General features: G+C 35.8%; 1 pseudogene; it reads right to left on the reverse strand.

Annotated features, from left to right (window-relative positions):
• Positions 1-14137: 14137 nt before the first annotated feature.
• Positions 14138-14235, reverse strand: LOC123860678 (U6 spliceosomal RNA; annotated as a pseudogene).
• Between the last annotated feature and the right edge of the window lie 406 nt (positions 14236-14641).

Consider the following 14641-nt stretch of genomic DNA (forward strand, 5'->3'; position numbering starts at 1 on the left):
GGATAAAAAAAAATTTATCTTCTGAGAGAGAAATGCAACCATGTATGCAAATTGCTCATATTTTGTTTTAAACAAACTACTGGTAAATGGTAGTCATTATTAGGTTAGTGATGGTTGTTCTCAAGGACTTTTCCATCCTATTAAGTGGCATGAGTTAAGGATCTCTGAGACAAATTAACTCACAAAAACTCCCTTTAGGATAATAAAAATGACCAGAAGGACAGGGAGAAGCAGAGAGCAAAACAGAAGGCATGGTTAAAGTTCTTTCCTTTGGCTTCTTGACCACTTTGAATGTTCTGTATGGTACCTGCAATGATGAGAACTCAATAACTTATTAATTCATCAAAGTCTGAAAAAAAAAAAAAAACAACTAGAAACCAGAAATAAATTAGTGATTACCTCCACACATTTGCTTTTTAATTTTATGATCATTATAAAATTTTTATGTGTTAAATGTCTAAAGCTGGAATTGTCTTTTGAAGGCTACGTTGCAAATGAAGGCAAGGATGCACCTATCCCTGGTTTTGTTGCATACATTTCTAAAAACAAGAAACCACTTACTTTAGCATCAAAATATTCTTGCGTGAAGTTGGTAAAATTTGAATTAATTAGAGATCATTATTAAACTTTCTTAGCTCCTTTGGTGGGGTGGCATTTATTGCATTTGTTTTGAAAGGCAATTGCTTTTCTTGTTGTGTCCTTGGAATTCTTCAGAGGTGGTTTTAGAATGGTGGTGGCTTGCTGTATGGAGTATTTCTTTCCTCGGTCCAAACGCTATTGATTATTATCTCTTGTATTTTCAGTGCAAACTTATGCTCTCCTGATAGGAGCCAGCCAAACATTTGTAAAAATCAAATAGCATAACAACTACATTGATTTAGAAATACAAGGAATTGGTTCTGATGCAGTCTCTAACTGTAATCTTTAGGGATGGCATGCTTTCACCTTGGATTTTTGACTGCCTTTGATTCAAATGTTGACAGTAAATAACCTTGTCTGATTCAGTTCAAGTTCTCCTGACACTGGTTTTTCTGGCTTGTTTGCCTCTGTCTCAAATTGAGCTTAGGCATTATTCACAAATCTGGTATGATTCATTACTCAGGTTATAGAAAAGACATTCACATTCCACTCTAAGGCTGTCACCATGAAGCCCACAGAGGAAAAAAAAAATAAAAGACTTCCAGTAATTGGGTGGAGCAAGGTGTGGGTCTGAGACCTTCCTTAACCATTCTAAAAGAAGTCATTTTAGTGGAATGAACTCATGTTGTGGGGTGGGAGAGGTGGTGCCTTATTTTTAATTTTAAGGGGATTTACACCACATTCTTCCTTCTTAACAAAACAGTGGCAGCAATAAGGGCATTACCTGCCAACATTAGCTGATGTAAAACAGACTTGAAGAACTCCCAGCATTGTCTATGCTAAAACACCCACTCATTATACACCCTCCAGTTGTGATGAAGGATCCGATTTTGCTGTAAATGTCAGCCAAAGCCTGGTTTGTTTTTCCCCCATCAGGATTTCAAAGGTTACTCAAAACAATGTTTCACAGAAATTATAAAGAGACGGAGATTTTCCTAATGAGAATCTGATCTCTGTGACTTGCTTTTTATTATAACGTTCTTATACGCAGGCTTCTGTTGACTCACCCTTTAATAGTTAACCTCTGAAGTCAGCATTGGAAGTCTGGCTTATATGTAAACTAACACCAATTTGTGGCCAGCAAAATATGATTTCAAAGGCCAGTTACTTTAAGAAAAACAAGCTATTTTTTTTTTAAGCTGAAAAAGAGCACCACAAACCATAATCGGATGTGGAGTATTTTTCCTGTATTTAAAATATCAGTGTACCATTTTATAGCCAATTAATCCTTCAAATAACAAAGAATCATAGGGGATGACTGCTATTGTGTTTTGATCATATTGAGTTAGGGAAATTTGAAGCTTTGGGGACAAAAACTTCTTTTTCTAAACACAGTAAAATCACACCTTGTATTCACCCATTCATCAATTATTTATTGTTTTCTCTTGGTTTGTGTTCAGTCGCGCTGTCAACAATTTTGTACATGGCTACGCAATAAAAATGTCAAGGCATATTGGTATTGGAATCTTCTTATTAAATTCTAAGTAGAGATCAATGAACGGGTATGAATGGTGGTAATTCCGTCCTTTATGACATGGGCCTAGGGGGCGGCGGGGGGGGTGAGGCTAAAGGGTAGAATATAGAGGGTGGTTAGCCCTAATGCAATACTTTGGGAAAGTCCCCAAATCTGAGTGTTTCAGAAATTGTTTCAGGCAATTCTATTGTCGCTAACATTAGAATGAGATGAAGAGCAAAATAATTCATGGAATCTGTCTTCCCAACTTATCCCAACAGGTTTTCTTGACTATAGTGTTCATTCCCTCTTCTTTCCTCTTTGTGTTATTGTGTCCCTGGAAGATGGTTTCTTCAATATCGCCCAACTAATCTGTACCGTTTTTATTGTACCAGGCAATGTTCTCGTTTCTACTTAAATACTAACCAGATTACTTCACTTCTCATTCATTCTGGCTACCTCTGAAATCCTAGAACACTGGTCACCATTGGTGATATTAGCACCTCTTGTTCAATTTGTCTTGTCTAACAGGTGGGAGAGTAAATTCCTTGAGTTCATGAAGTGAGATGGTTCAGCATATATATCATATTTTTATCTTCTCTATCTTCCACTGCAGGCATGGTGAGTGTGTGTGTGATAGAAATCTGTTAGAAGACACTTAACGATTACCTTGTTTAACTCTATAATTTTCCCAATAAGGGGTTGTTGAACACCCCTGGAGACATGGAATTTATGAATCATGGAGGTCGTCCATCTCATTATTTTGCAGCACTAATTGTTACAAAGTTTTCCCTTTTCAGAGCAAAGCTCTCCTTTCGTTGTACTGAATGAAGCATCATTGCCAATAATTTTTAAAGTCATATTTCCAGGGCAGAAATGCTGAAAGTAGACAATACATCTGCACCTCTGATAAATCCAGATTTCCAGTCATTTAACTTGGAGACACAGCAAACCAAAATGTGCTCTCTGGGCTTGGATAAATACGAAATTAGATGCATCTTGTTACACAAGTGCTATTTCATTAGTGGTGCTTATTTTTTGCTGTTACTCTCCTGGAGAGTTCTTTTTAGCAGATGGAAATGAAAAGCACAAGCAACACATAAAGAGAGGAGTTTCTTACCTTAGATGAAATAAGAAACTATGACCTACGAAGCCTTCCAGGTAATGCAAAGTAGAAAAGCATTAAACACAGGACAGAAATCCTACATTTCAAATCAGTTTCAGAAGTTCCAACCAAATATTTAATTGAAAGGATGAGGTTTTGTAGACTTCTCAGTTTAAAAAAAAAATGAAGGCCATGAACCAATCAGTCTCTCTCTGTTTTTAATCACTTGCAACACTGATACTGAATGATAAAATCATAAAGGCCTTTTATGGCTCTCTACGTGTCATTCAATCTAAAATTTTTTTGTAATATAGTTTGTATTTTTGCCAGCATAAAAAGGCCAGTGGTCAGTATGGGCAAACATTTTGCTTCTTAATAGAGCTCAAAGAAATGCTAAAAGCAAATAATAATGTGGTGGTGATTCTTTTTTTGGTCTGTTCTCTTTAAACAGACAAGTAGTGAAATACAGTGAAAAACTGAAAACAATGAAGACAAGTTTTCTATGACGTGAAATTTTTCTAGTTGCTGGTTTATTGTAAATTTCCAGGTACACTTTCCAAATATAAATCCTTAAATCATGTTATCTCTTCATTAGGACCAAAACCAAAACCAAAACAAAGCCCTGCAAATATGCATTTAGGTATTCAATTGCACACGTGCTCACGACAGGTACCTTGCAAAACTAGAGTGCATGTCGTCTATTGTGAGAAATTTTCCTTACACAGAATACTAGGGGAGAAAACAAAAAGCTAAATAACTAGAAGAGCATATGGAAGTTCATGGAAAATACTGTGGAAAACCCCAGGACAAATGACCAATGCTCCCTTGGAAATAGTTAGATACACACTGGGGACATAGAGACTACTACATTTTGTTTGAAAAATATGAGTTCATGATTAATAGTCTTATAGCATTTTTTTTAAAGATTTTATTTATTTATTCATGAGAGATAGAAAGAGAGAGAGAGAGGCAGAGGCAGAGGGAGAAACAGGCTCCCCGCGGAGCAGGGAGCCCGATGCGGGACTCGATCCCAGGACCCTGGGATCATGACCTGAGCTGAAGGCAGACGCTTAACCGACTGAGCCACCCAGGCATCCCGTCTTATAGCATTTTAAACCAGGGATGTAGCCTTACATTTCTTTAAGAAAAACCATGCTTTTTTCTCCTCTAGGTGAAAATGCTAACAAGGCAAAAACAATGAGAAACTGAAAGGCTGCAGGTTTGAATGGGGAACAATCTGAACACCACTGGTAGTTTCTTTCAGGGCCTTGTACCTGAAACCTGGTCCCACAGCTTCCTTCCAAGAAGGCTACAAATTACAAAACAGTGCTGCCTGCCCGACCAGCGAGCGCTTGCAGCAGCATCATTCCCATAATGTAATCTTTCTCACAGAAGGAAGGGTTATTAGGGGACTTAACGAAGGGGGTGCATGAGGTGGTCATGAGATGGATGTCGGTGACAATGATTCCTTGCCGATACCTTCTATTAAATCTAGACTTCCTGCCACTCACTGATCAACTTGCACAAAGTTGACAATGACAAATAATTCGACCAGGCTTCCAAATCGTTGTGTCTGTATTGATGAATCCTGAGGGGGTCTTCCTGCTTAAAGTTGTGATGTGAATGGCAGTGAAATCCACAGCCCCAATACTCAGGATCTCCACCAGCAGTGTGGAGGACCATTAGTTTTATTTGGTATCTCCAGAAAGATTCAACCTTTAAAAAAATTTTTTTAATGGAGTTTATTGCACCAAAAATATTGGAAAATAGAGTAATAAAAAGAGAAAAAAAAAAACATATTATGGGGCGCCTGTGTGGCTCAGTTAAGCATGAGACTCTTGATCTTAGCTCAGTTCTTGATCTCAGGGTCGTGAGTTCAAGCCCCCCACTAAGCTCCATGCTGTGCATGGAGCCTACTTAAAAAAAGAAAACAACTCCCCATATTTTTGTTTATTTCTAGTAGGAATGTTTTCTATTCAAGTTCTAGACTATTTTTTCAAAATAAAATTTATTGAGTATAAAGATATAGTTTTTCTAAAAGGGCACATCAAGTCATACTCTGCTAAGAACTGCTCACATAAAGGAAAACAAACAAGCAAAAATGATTTCTGCTCCTAAAAGCTCAGAGGTAGCAAGTTTTTAATCCTCTAATGTTTTCTCGTAAAAGTTGTCACCACCCTGAAATAAACTTGAGGATGTATATCCTACATCTCTAGCTTTGTTTCTTAGCATATCAAGACTGCCAGTAGAAGGAACACTTTCTTTCCCAGGAAGTGAAGCAACTGTATTTTAGTTTTGCATACATTATTCTAACAACGAGATGTAGGTAAGGCTTTTCTAAGAAAAAGCAATTCAAGTCTTCTGGTTCAATTTGGCCAAGCAAATTCATGTTGTTTGTATCTCTCATCTCTCACTGCCAAAATTCTGTGAAAAAGTTAAGATAAAATATGTATTAATTAAAGGAATTTATCCACAATCATGACATGATGGGAAAAAATAAGACTATCATGACTGCATCTGAAATATTGAGATACCTCTGGGAGATTAAGGCAGATGAACATAAAAACTATGAGACAGAGGGAAAGAGGAAGAGAGAGGATCACTATAGAGGTAAGATTAGTGCTTTCTATCAAAACTCCAGGAAAAATGCTGAACTTGGAGACAACAATTTCAAAGAGATCTCTATCAGAGTAAGTACATATGAGGCTATTGGCCGAGGGTCAAGGAAAAGAGGAGTAGGGAGCACAGAAATAAAAGAGCCAGAAGGGTCTCTGCAAAGCCAATAATATGAAGAAGACGAAGAGAGGTGAAATTAGAACAATGACCCCACAAGAAATAGATATAATGGTAAAACAAAAAAAAATTTCAAGAAGTAAAAAAAAAAGAAAATTCTCATTTGTACTTTTAGGGAAAACCAGAGGAGTGTACATACATCAAATATAAGCAGACTGCTATGAAAAAGAATGATTGGAACTATTTCTTAGATATTGAAATATGATGGCCAAAATTAAAAGTTTAATAGAAGGGCTAAATAATAACAGTCTATTATTGAAGACTATTATAAACTGAATGTTTGTGTCCCTCCCAAATTTATATGTTGAAACACTATCCCTCAATGAAATGGTATTAGAAGGTATTAGAAGGTAGGGCCTTTGGGAAAGTAATCAAGTAATGAAGTTTAAATCAGATCATGAGGGTGTAGCCCTTATGATGAGAGGAGTGCCTTTTTTTTTTTTTTATAAGGGTCACAAGAGCTCTCTCTGCCATTTAATAATCAGGGAGAAGTCAGCGGTCTGCACCCTGGAAGAGGGCCCTCTCCTCACTGTGCTGGCACCCTGATCGCAAACACCCAGTCTCAAGAGTTGTGAGAAATAAATTTCTGTTGTTTTGACACCTGTTTATGATATTTTGTTACGGCAGCTTGAGCTGGCTAAGACAAAGACTGAATTGGACATCAATAGAAAAGGATATCTTTCAAAGGTGAAAGGAGGCAAAACATTGAAGTACTAGAGAAAAGGTAATATCTCATACCTAGTATCACTCAACAGGAGTTTCAGAACAAGATGAAAAGACATTAGGGGAAAGGCAATCAAAGGCAAGATATAAAAATTACATTGAGATTAAGAAACTCATATCTTCCCACGGAGTGCTAGGCAGACCTCCTGTAATTTCTGAGCAATGAGAATAAAAGGAATAACCAAGAAGCAAGCCCCCTACTGTGGAGTGAGACTGAAGCTCTCATCAGACTTCTATGAAACGCACAATGCAGGAAGATAAAGATAAAGAAAGTCTTCAAAGTGCTAAGGGAAAACAGTACATATGCATAAAATACTATCTCAGATGTACTGGTACTTAGAAAGTATATACCCACTGTCTCTGCACAAAATTATTCCACAATAGAATCTGGTGAAAGGAAAAGTGAAAAAAGAAAGAGTGGGACATGCAATATAAGAAGATGTGATGAGCAAAGAGAAAGCAAACCTGTAGGGATATCTAACCAATCTCTGCCAATATAAATCTGAAATTTAATACAATGTAAGAAAAGATTTCCAAACTGGTCGAGACATTATGCACATGCAAACAAACCAAACCAATCTGGGACTAAATTTCAATATGATTTCAATTAAATATGTTGAAGAGGGTAGGTAATAAGATGACTGTCTTGTTTCAAGAGAGACAGCACAAATATAGTTCAATCCTTGATACCGAAAGACAAATTAAAATTCATTTATAAAAAATTATGGGTACCTTCTGGAGAAAAATATACACATACACATAGTTTTAAACCCATGAGATAACAAAAGGAATAAAATAGATTAAATAATCAAAAACTACCAATAGGAAAATGAAATTTACATATAGTAAATAGAAAACAAGCAGAGAAATGTCCAGGAAGAGTCAAACATATCAATAAACATAATAAATTGAATGAATTAAATCCTCATATAAAAAGGCATGCATTTTAAAAATCCAATTTAAAAAATCAGTTACATTTCTTTCATTACTAGATACACATAACAGATGAATTACCCAAAATGAATGGACAAAATAAACCTATTAATACCTGCGGTGGTGGTAGTAATAACTATTAAATAAGTTTCTGAATGAAAAGCATTCAGTTGGACTGAGCATGATAACTCAGTGTTAAAAGATGAAATTTATCAAGAAGAAGTTATAACAGCGATGTGTGTTTATGCTCTAAATGATATGAAATTAAAATTTATAAGAGCGCCTGCGTGGCTCAATCGGTTAAGTGCTGGACTCTTGCTTTCAGCTCAGGTCATGATCTCTGGGCTGTGAGATCCAGCGTGGAGCCTGCTTAAGATTCTCTTTCCCCCTCTGCTGCTCCTCCCCGCCCCCCCCCCCCCCCCCCCGCCCCGCTGCACATTTGTGCGCTCTCTCTCTAAAAATAAATAAATAAATAAATAAATAAATAAATAAATAAATAAATAAATAAAATTTGTAAAGCAAAACCGTTAGATGTAAGAAGAAATTCACAAAACCACAGTATAGTGGCTTATAACTCTAATGATGACTGTACCACCGATTTTCAGCAGTTTATAATTAATCGTTCCTCTTCTGTGAGTGCTGTGCTATTTGTCGCAGGCTGCTTTCAGAATTTTTCCTCTTCTGTTTCTTTTTTTTTTTTTTTAAAGATTTTATTTATTTATGAGAGAGAGAGTGAGGGAGCCCGAGCAGGGGGAGGGGCAGAGGGACAAGCAGACTCCCTGCTGAGCAAGGACCCCAACACAGGGCTACCTCCCAGGACCCTGGGATCATGACCTGAGCCGAAGACAGACACTCAACGACTGAGCCACCCACGCATCCCTCTGTCTTCTGTTTTCCCTTTTGTTTACTCCATTAGGATTTGGTGTGCTCCTTCCTCATTAAACAAAAAAATTCTTATTAGAATATGCTTTAGAACTTCAGACTTGATTTCCCCATAGGTGTAGAAATTCTTGTTCTTAGCACTGAATATTTTTGGTATTGCATTCTTGCTCTTCTGTGGGACTGCAACTGCACCTACTGTTAGACTCTAACATATATCCTGCTTGGCTCTTACCTGCTTTTCTCTTTAATCTTTTCTTTTCCTCTATAAACTGGAGTCTGGCTGATTTATTCTAATCTATTTTTTCAATGTACTCATACTCTTTTTTTTCTAAATTAATAGTTTTGGAATTTTATTTTTTCTAGTTTTATTGAGATATAACTGAATGTAACAAGGTATAAAATTAAACTACAATGTAATCATTTGATATATGTGTATATTGTGAAAAGATTATGTCAGTGTGTTAGCATCCACTACATCATGTATTTACAATTATTTCTTCTTGCAATGAGAACTTTTAAGATCTACTCTTTTAGCAACTTTCATATATAAAATGCAATGTTGTTAACTATAGTCACCATGCTGCACATTACATGCCCAGAACTTATTTATTTTATAAGTGGCAGTTTGTACGTTTTGACCCCCAGCCCCCATTGCCTGCCTCTAGCAACCACCAAACTGTTCTCTGTTTTTGAGTTCAGTTTTTTTAGATTCCATATATAGGTGAGATTATACAGTATTTGTTTTTCTCTGACTTATATATGTATATGTATATGTATATATATATATAAGTATATGTATATATTTGTATATCTTCTTTGCAAAAATGTCTATCAGCTCCTCTGCCCATTTAAAAATATTTTTTTGCACTATTGAGTTATATGAGTTCTATACATATTTTGGATATTAACCCCTTATCAGATATATGATTTGCAAATATCTTCTGCCATTCTATAGGTTGCCTTTTGATTTTGTTGATGGTTTCCTTTGCTGTGCAGAAGCATTTTAACATGAAGTGGTCTTACTTGTTAATTTTTGGTTTTGATGTCTTTGCTTTTGGTGACAAATCCAAAAGCCCATTGCTAAGACCAATGTCGAGGAGCTTAACCCCCAGGTTTTCTTCTAGAAGTTTTATGGCTTCAGATTTTATATTCAAATCTTTAATCCATTTTGAGTTGATTTTTGTGCAGTTTCATTCTTTGACATGTGCCTGTCCAGTTTTCCCAACACCATTTGTTGAAGACACAGTTCTCTCCCCATTATACATTCTTGACTCCCTTGTCATAAATTAACTGACCATGTTTGCATGGGTTTATTTCTGGGATCTCTATTCTGTTCCTTTGATCTCTTTATCTGTTTGTATGGCAGTACCATACTGTTTTGATATAGCTTTATAGTATAGTTTGAAATTAGGTGTGATGCCTCCAGCTTTGTTCTTCTTTCTCAAGATTGCTTTGGATATTTCAGGGTCCTTTGTGGCTCCATACCAAATTTAGGATTGTTTAGTCTATTTCTATGAAAAATGCCATTGGAATTTTGGTAGAGATTGCAATGAGTCTGTAGATTGCTTTGGGTAGTATGGACATTTTAACAACATTAATTCTAATCCATGAGTGTGAAATGTCTTTTGTTTTCTATTTATGTTTTCTTCAATTTCTTTTATCATTATCTTGCAGTTTTTAACATACAGATATGTTACCTCCTTGGTTAAACTTATTCTTAAGTATTTAATTCTTTTTGATGCAATTGTAGATGAGATTGCTCTCTTAATTTCTCATTGTTGACTCATAGAAACACAACTGATTTCTGTATATTGATTTTAAATCCTGTGACCTTTCTGAATTCATTAACTAGTTCTAATAGGTTTTTTTTGTAGAGTCTTTAGGGTTTTCTACATGTAATATCATGTCATCTGCAAATAGTGACAACTTTCTTCTCCCTTTGTAATTTGTATGCCTTTTATTTACTTTTTCTGTCTAACTGCTCTGGCTAGTACTTCTAGTAGTATATAAAAGTGATAAGAATGAGCATTCTTGTATCTTTCCTGATCTTAAAAGAAGAACTCTTAGCTTTTCACTGTTGAGTATCATGTTAGCTGTGCGTTTGTCATGTATGGCCTTTATTATGTTGAGGTACATTCCCACTCTTCCTAGTTTGCAGAGAGTTATTATGAATGGATGTTGAATTTTGTCAAATGTTTTTTCTGTGTCTATTGAAATGATCATGACTTTTATCCTTCATTTTGTTAATGTGATCTATGACATCGATTCGTTAGCAGATGTTGAACCATCCTTGAATCCTAGGGATAAATCCCACTTGATCCTGCTGTAGGATTCTTTTAATGTATTGTTGAATTCAGTTTGCTAATATTTTGTTGAAGATTTTTGCATCTGTGTTCCTTTGGGATACTGTCCTGTAATCTTCTTTTCTGATAGGATGTATTTGGGAACACATTGAACATCTTATGAAATGGGCTGGGGTTCTCCATTTGGAGATGGCAAAAGGCAGGAAAAAAATGTATGCTAATTTGGTAAAATTTAAAACTTTTCTTTAAACCAAATAACAGCTGATAATTTTGCTTTTCAGAACTAGAGTTCAGAATAATTGTTTGGTTTTATTAGTGTGCAGTTAGGTCCAGCCAGTGTTTCCATTTCAACTGAACAAGTGTTTTTAATTTAGTGTGTGATTTGGGGTACTTCAGAGCTCTCGGAGCCATCTAAATTACTAACTATTCATCTATTCCACATGACTTGATTCTATAAAGCTTATTATATCTATCCACATACATACTCAGCTAGAATTTTCCTCTATTAGATACAATGTTGAAAATGATCAGAAAGTTTGTTTGGCTTCTGTATCTCCCAGTGCTGGACTAGGCAAATTGAAAGAAAGTGATTTATTTTCTAATAGGCCTGTTACTTGGATGTGGAAATAGGCCATCTTATTTTTTCATTTTTTCCCAGACATTATTTTCTTTTTTATGACTATTAGGTTCTTTCCCTTTGCTTAGCTGTTGAGTATAGGAAGTAGGTCAGTGCTTCGTTTTCAAAAGGACTAAAGAAAAGAAAAAGAAGCTGTCTTTAATTTGACATCACATGCTTAATATGGTCCTATTTGCATGCTCACTCTTTAATAGACTGTTTGCTATAAAAAAATGTGGGAAAACATAATCCTAACTCAAGCACGAAGACTTAAACAGCAAACTATAACAAGGCAAGATATAGAATCATTCATTTTGTTCACAGCTAGAAAACACTTGGGGAAGGCAGAATGAGCTGTAGTTTTGCATGGGCTGTGGAGCCAGTGGCTTGGTGCAAATTCAGGTTTCCTCTCTTATTATTTATGAGAGTTATTTCCTCTTTCTGTGTCTCAATTTTCCTCATTCACATAGTGAAGTTAATATTAGGAGTGACCTTGTAGAGCTCTTGTGCCTGACCCAAAGCAAGTTCTCAGTGAATATTCACTATTGCTGTGGACTTCAAGCCTCAACTTTCAGATGAGGAAACTGATCTAGAGGGATAAACAAATTTGGCAAAGCTAGGACTACAGTTCTCATTCTCTGATTTTCATCCACCCAAGAAGGTTGCTAAAGAGTGTTAGGACAAATCCTTTCCATTGAAGAAAATAAATTCTGCTTTTACTTAGGAGACAACTGTCTGATCTATAAAGTAACATGGAGCATGTCTAATTTGGAGGCATCTGGAAATCTACAATAGACAAATATTTGAAAATGAAAGATTTTTTTGCACATACATATTTCTGTTTGACAATTAAAAAAATCAAAGTGAAAATCTGCTTATGTTGATCATATAGATTACACGTAAGAGCCGCCTAAAGTATGCATTGCAAAAAGAAGAAACTTTTATGTCTTCTGAAACTACTCCATATACTATGCTACTTCTGGCAACAAAGTATCAGGTTCTAGATAAACAATTCCACCCAGACTTTTGGGACAATATCATTTTAATTTTTTTCACCCTAAGCAATGCATTATGAAATATGGTTTAGAGTTTAAACTGAGATAAACCTTTTAATGAGTAGGACACAAAAAAACGATGTCAGACTATATATATAGATATATAGTCATTTTTTTAATTTGGAAAAATAAAGACAGAGATAGTTCTTCATGTTCAGTAAGCATGTGTAGACCATTCTTTCTATATACATCATCATTTCTTTAAGAAACCAGAGCATGCTACATGAATAGACCTTCCCATAGGGCCTCAATTTTAATTTTCCAGAGTTTGGAGAAGCAATATCCATCAAGTTCCTTCAACTGTTGAGAATAATGCTGTTTTTGTCACACACAAGGTCTATTTTGAGCTCAAATGTACACACTGACTTTAGACTATAGGCTTGCAGACCTGTCAGCACAATGCCCCATTACAAATTGTCCCTTTAGCAAGATGACTTCATTTTAGCAGCCTGTTCTGGTTTCTACATCCTTCCAGGTTTCACAGTTCAGTGCAGTCAAAGAAGGTGATGGCATTTTTAAGGCTCTAGATTTTATTGGTCTATGAATAAAGGTAGGTGGCCAGGTATTATTTCAGGGTTTCAGTTGGCAATCTGGGACTAAATTTAAGCACACGGAGACTAAGAAGGTTGTGATTTTTTTTTAATACTGGAAACATAAATATTGGCATTTATGGAAATGGCTGCTATAACAGGAAGTGATTTCATATATCATTAGCTGAAATAAGATTATGGGAATGTCTAACTGTAATCTGAATGATCATTAAAACTTGGTACATACTATTTCTCAAGAAGAGTTGATTAGAATCCAACCAACCTCTATTTACATTTTGAGCCTTCTACTTATTGGATGTTAATAAAAACCCTATACTTTAATTATTTCACCTATTACTCGCACATTTCTAATTTCCTACTGAGACATAATCATGTCTGAAACAGACACATATATGGCCCATAAACAGTCATGCCTACCTATTCTTTAGGTTATATGTATTTTTACCCAGGAATAAATTTTGCTTCAAAATGGACCATGCCTGCACAGGAGGAGAGTCAGATAAAGATGACAGTAATTGAGAGAAGCTAATGAAGAGACACCTGGCATCATAAGACATTAAAGGAATTCTCAGGCCTAGTAGGAGTGCGTGACCAAAGAACAAACTTCAGGTTATAAAATAAATGAGTCATGGGGTTGTAATGTACAGCATAGGGAATATAGTCAACAATATTATAATAATTTATATGGTGACAGATGGTAACTAGACTTATCGTGGGAATAATTTTGTAATGTGTAAAAATGCCGAATAAATATGATGTACACCTGTAACTAATAGAGAATTTTATTTCAATTGTACTTCAATAAAAAAATTATTTAGTTTTTAAATCTTTAATTTCCTCCCTTAAAATAGCAGCACCTAGTAGCATGTACTCATAGGGTGGTGAGTACGGAACGAGACAATGCATGCCAAGAGCTTAACGAAAAGCAACAAAGATTGATCTGTTCTTCCTCTGTGACAAATACTCTGCCAAGTCCTTTCTGAATGTGCTATGCATTTTGCAAAAAAATATATAAGTAAAAGAAATAATTAAATGTATAATGTCTACATATATCATATACATAATTTGAAAAGTATATGACTAACTAAATATGGAATGTTTCATGAATTTACGTGTCATCATCATGCAGGGGCCACGTGAACCTTCTCTGTACGGTTCTTTTTTTTTTTTTTTAAGATTTTATTTATTTATTTGACAGAGAAAGACACAGCGAGAGAGGGAACACAAATGGGGAGTGGGAGAGGGAGAAGCAGACTCCCTGCCGGGCAGGGAGCCTGATGCGGGACTCGATCCCGGGACTCCAGGATCATGACCTGAGCCGAAGGCAGTCGCTTAACCAACTGAGCCACCCAGACGCCCTCTCTGTATGGTTCTAATTTTAGTTTATGTTCTGCCGGAGCCAACATGACCAACTGTAACTAAAAACCAAAGAAATGAATGTACAGGACTTGCTATTTTGTTTATTGTTCTCAGCTTTCCCTCAGTGATTTTATAATTCTCAGGTTAACTTTAATAATTAAACTTTCTTGCCTACTGCTTTGTATAATTCTCTCCTTAGTTAACTGGATTCAGTGGCACACATTCTGTG

The sequence above is a fragment of the Mirounga angustirostris genome, unplaced genomic scaffold, assembly GCF_029215605.1.
Source record: "Mirounga angustirostris isolate CCGP_5_RB_7025 unplaced genomic scaffold, mMirAng1.0.hap1 SCAF_4, whole genome shotgun sequence".
Taxonomy (NCBI): domain Eukaryota; kingdom Metazoa; phylum Chordata; class Mammalia; order Carnivora; family Phocidae; genus Mirounga; species Mirounga angustirostris.